This window comes from Gekko japonicus, unplaced genomic scaffold (assembly GCF_001447785.1).
Source record: "Gekko japonicus isolate JY-2015 unplaced genomic scaffold, Gekko_japonicus_V1.1 scaffold533, whole genome shotgun sequence".
NCBI classification, from domain to species: Eukaryota; Metazoa; Chordata; class Lepidosauria; order Squamata; family Gekkonidae; genus Gekko; species Gekko japonicus.
In genome coordinates this window covers 1,034,038-1,039,412 of record NW_015177023.1, presented here as the reverse complement: position 1 = coordinate 1,039,412, position 5,375 = coordinate 1,034,038, and positions in this window count along the sequence as shown.

Sequence of the window (5,375 nt, the reverse complement as noted above, 5' to 3'; positions counted from 1 at the left end):
CAAACCTCCTGGTATTTACTGCAGGGGGGATCCTTCCCAATCTGAGATCCAGTCCTGCTTTTTGATCAATTCCCCAGCTATCAGCCAGTCTATCTCTCATTGTCAATGCGGCCGGGCCAGTTGGGGAGAGTGTGCCCCCTATCTGCAGAAATAAGTATCCGCACACAGAAATAGATATCTAGATGGTTTTGACCTCTTGGCAAAATGCCTACAATCCAGAGCTACTTGACAGTCACAAGGTAAACTGCTCCAAAGCTACAGAGAAGGTCCTGTCTCACATGGACATCAGCCTATCTTCCCTGTGAGAAGGATCCTTAAATAAGCCTACTCAGCATATCGTTCATGATGGAAAGGATATCTCTGTATTGGAAAGCTGATGTAAAAATTGGCATCATCACTGAAAAGACCAACTATTTCTGTACAAATAACCTATAATCCTTCTTTCAAATCCCACCCTCACCAGAACAAAGTACAGTTTACTTTTAATTACATGCAAATTACAGAACAGAAAAAAGGTAGAAATTATTACTAATTTCCTCTCAATAGCTGTTGCCTGTAACACCAAGAGCATGGCTGGAAGTTACTTCCAATTCCTTTTTTGACTATGTCTCTGAAGGCCACAGGCCTCAGGCAGATGCACAGGTGGACACCAGCACACTCCAGGGTTTTGTTTTGCTGCCTGAAGCAGACATACTGAGCAAATAACTTCATATAGCCACAAAGGACATAAAAGAATGGATGGATACAGCTGTAAGCAGTTAGCAGGCCAAGCAGTAGATCTCAGAGCTGTCCCATTCCAGGTAAGAGACACCCAATTTTAGGGCCGAATTTCCTCTTGCTTAATATCCTAATTACTTGGTGTTGGTCAGTTTCGACTTTGCTAATGAAAAACAGTGTTACTTGCCATTATAATGTGACCTCAAAAATCTGAGGTGCTACATCATTCTGCAAATATTTCACATCCTTTTTTTAGCCAATTGTCTCAATCCTATTTCAAGCTAATTAGCTTGTATTTTATTGAACTTCTTAGGTCTTTTGCAAGTTTATGGGCTTTATCAGAGGTTGTACCTATATACAGCGCTACAAAACATTCAAGCACATCAGCCCCTTGTGGTTACTATGAAATCATTTTATCTATCTATCTTTAAAGAAATGAAATTTAGAGACTGAGATAAGTTTATAAGCTGTCATAAGAAAAGGAAGTGCCAGCCTAGCTAGAAAATAAAATGCTTTTCAAAATGCCAGCCTTTAAAAGCAATGGAAGCAACAATAACCCCTCTCACTGAGGTATATGAAAAGAGTTGTCAAGATGAGCACCAAGTGAGAGGGGAAAGTAGCTGAATTTTTTATATGGAATCTCAAGGAAGACATGTAGAACTGTGAATAATGCAACTAGAGTAATTAGGAAGAAAAGACTGAAATGTGTTGAATTGCTGGAGGGGGGGGAGAGACACTGGCTGTTCCTAATCATTTTTAACTATTCTAAATTGAGCCATTCTACTTTACAACGTAAAGATTTCATGCCATACTGATCTTCATTTCTCAGATCCAGTAGGGTAGATGATTATTCACTTTGTACAGGACATGGAACTAGCAACATAATTCTAAAAACTAACTGAAATAGTTTCTGTGAAGAAACCTGCACCCTCTGTGATTTGTTTTTAAGAAAGCTGTGCACAGGTTGTGCCTGCTTTCATTTATTCCTAACAGTTTATTCTTTATACCACAGTGCTACTTTTCCTAAGCTATCACTTTTGTGATAGCTGCTGCTGTTAGCAATCAGACCCCTTCTCTCGCTGAGAGGCAGTGTATAGCTAGAAAACCATAAACACCCTTCCTAAAATATCATCTCACATATCATAAGTGCAAGACACGGCCTGGCCCAAAATGTCACAAAATGGATGCCAGTCAGAAACAAGCCTGGACATGTAGTTTTGAAGTGTAAGAGTAGCTAGCTAGCTAACGACCTCCTCCACACCTCTGAGAAGCATAATTTAGGACAATGGATCTCCGAAGAACCTATTGACTCACCTTGGACTAATCTCATTAACACTCAGCCTCACTTCCTCGCACCTATTTACTCTAATTAATTCTATTCACCAAACCCATCCAGTACTTACAGGGTCCTCAAGCCCCATTCATACCTATAGTCCACCTCAAGAAAACCCATCAAGTTATTGTTTTTCAGGTGAATACCTCAGCTTGCCCCAGGGAACATTTTGCCCTATATCAAGAGCACCTACCCACCAGTACAGTTTGTGTATTCTTGGATCCATACTCATACCAATCCGTTGGGTCTTCTCTCTGTGGACCTCTTTCTTCAAGACTGGTAATTATAGCCTTCCCTGAAATTGCTTTTCTCCTTTCCTCACTGATTTCCTCTTAGTTAGCTCTTCTGTGCATGATTATTGTGTATATTTTTTGTTTTATTATTTCATTTCAATAAAAAACCTTTCCAGTTGAACATCTGCCTAGTTTATTTTGAGAGTTCTCTTAAGGAAAAAAAAATCCCATAAACATTGGTGGAGAATCCCAGTTACCCGCTCTGTCTCCTTTAAGCTACTTCCCCCAACTAATTAGGAGACTGCCTATTTGGGTAACACTGCATCTGCACATACTGTCCAAACAGGAACACAATTGGAACAAATAGTCCAAATCCAAAATGCTCCAAGAATCCTGCCATTCCATGGCCTGCCAGTTTGACAATTACTCTAGCACTTTCTTGCTTATTTTCGTATTCCTGAGGATCAGAAAGTAGGAGGGCACAGGGGGGATATCATGGTGATTCTGGGGCATCTGTCAAGATCTAAGCATCCCAGAAAAGAAGTTAAGTATTGTACTGATAAGCACATTCTCTACACCCTGCAGAATTCAGAGACAGAACCAGGAAAAAATTATGACACTAAAGCCCAGACTTGGCAGAGCTGAAACAATGAGTCCCGGGTGCAGAAAACGACAAGGCAGTTCTTGCTTTATTGCAAAAACAGTCTGACATGAAAACTCAGGAAAGTAAGGAGAAAAGGCAAGTTAGAGAAATGTCCTGGGGTTTCAGGTACAGAGACTGGCAAGTTAAATGCAAAACACAGGCACAAGGAATGAAGTGGAAGTGTGGATGAAAGAATGGGTTCATAAAGTGGAGATCCAGACTTCATTTAAATTCTAGTCAGTGAGCAAAGAATGAAACTGAGAGCGGCATATAGATCAAAGATCCCCACAGAATGAAGGTCACACACACATCAGGCATGAGAAATAAATTGGTAACATGAGAGATAGAAAGGCTGAGAGATCAGAACAATAGTTGGCATAAGTGTAAAGTTCAAAGTGTCACTAGCGGGAGAACTGATCAGGAATCAAGCAAGCATTGCCAGAGTTAGCATCTATAGTTCTTTTGGTGAAGGAGAAGTCTTAACTAGAGCTGCGCTGAACTTTTCAAGAGATTCAGTTTTTGCTGCAAATGTTGCCATTGGAAGGGACATACATTCCTTTGTGCATTTTTGCTCCTGTTAGCAGCCATTATTCTCCAGATCTGCTGCTTCTTGGAGCAAGGGAAGGTGGAACTCATCTCCCTCGATGAGACAATTGGACTAATGAGTCCTTGCATCAGGACACATTTAAATATGCATTCCATTGAAAGTACTGTCATGCAAAATAATTGCATCTTTGTACAAAGGCAAATATTGTTCTCCTGCAGTACAGTATTTCAATGGGACACACATTTGTACTCACACCCCACTGCATGGGGGGGGACTGGCTTGGCTACCTAGTCAATGGGTCAGTGTTCCTTCTTCCTTCTAATATCCAGCCCTTGGAAACAATGAGGAATTTCACATTACCCTTTTTAACCCATTTTGAAGCCATTTTACACATGGCTTTTCCCTTCTGGTAAACAGCTGGATCTGAAGCAGTTTGCCATTCCAGACTGCACCACTTTTCCCCACTTTTATACCGCCATTTTTCACCCGCGCGGGCGATCTCCGGCTTCTTTTTTTGAACGTTCGCTTTAGAGCGCTATAGCGCTATAGCGCTATAGCGCTATAACACAACACCCCAGGCATTCCAGTGGGGTTGCTGTTGCGTTATAGCGTTATGCCGTTGTAGCGCTATAGCGCTATAAAGCAAACGTTTAAAAAAGCCGGAGATCACCCGCACGGGCAAAAACCGGCGGGGGAAAGCGCATCGGAACTGGGAGAGGAAACTGAAGACTACTTGGAAGCAGTTGACAGGTAAAACGCTTCAGCCCTGTTTGCTAAATGGGACAGAAGAATTTGTGTGTGAAATTACAAATATATTCCGGTAGGGAACCGGTTCTAAAACGGTTCTGTCTGAAATGACAGACCAGAAACCATTTGGGAACCGCTCCTCTTCTGGATTACATCATCTGTCTGAAATTCCTCAACTTCACATCCTTTCACCAAGGAGTTCAGGAAATCTGCTGAAAAAAGGAAAGTTCATTTCACAGTGACTGGAAATGATAACAAAACAGATATACACCCCCACTATTTTGTTTTAGGGCTGTTCTTAAATATTTTATATAGTTTGAGGAAGGTACTTAAATAAGAGCGAAATTAGATGTGTGGGTTTTTTTTAAATGAGTTGGATTGTGGAAACTCTCAGATTACAGTGCCGGTAAGGTGACTAATATCCCAAGTGCGGCAGGAATCTGGTTCAAATTGAGGGCTTTGCTCAGTGGGGTGTTCAGTCTCCCCCCCCCCATGACATTTTCCTGTATTGAAAGAGAGCCTGGGGAGTGTTTCACTGGTGGCCTTTCTATACCCTGTTTATTTAAAGTTTCCAGTTTTGGCTTTGGAAAATCCTGGAGAATGGGGGGGGGGGTTTAGTACCTGTGAATGGTAGAGTTTGGGAGAGCTCCTTTGTCAATGGTGATGTGATGCCATAGGTTCCACCCTCCAAAGCATCCATTTCCTTCAGATGAGCTGAGCCCTGTAGACTGGAGGTCCATTGTAATTCCAGGATAACTCTAGACCCTATCTGGTGTTTGGCAACCCAAAGTTTCCAGCAGCTGCTATTTTACTGGGGGGGGGGAGTGAAAGTTACATCAAAGGAACTCTGAGCCAATTTCTTTAAAATGTCACATCTAGTTTGGGCCTAAGTGTGTGGAGAAAAAATATAATTTAAATGTATACACCTTGTCCTACTATGATGTAGTAGAATAGAGCGAAAACTTAATGGGAATCCATTGCTCAATGATACTGGATTATTTTGATTTTTTCCCAAATGATCTAGGGAAATTATTAGGAGAAATTACAACATATGTTGGACACTGAGGATGTGAAGTAGGAACTACATTAAAAATCTTCCTGTTTCACTGCAGGAACTTAAAATAAAGGGCTACAAATATTCACCCCCAAATATTA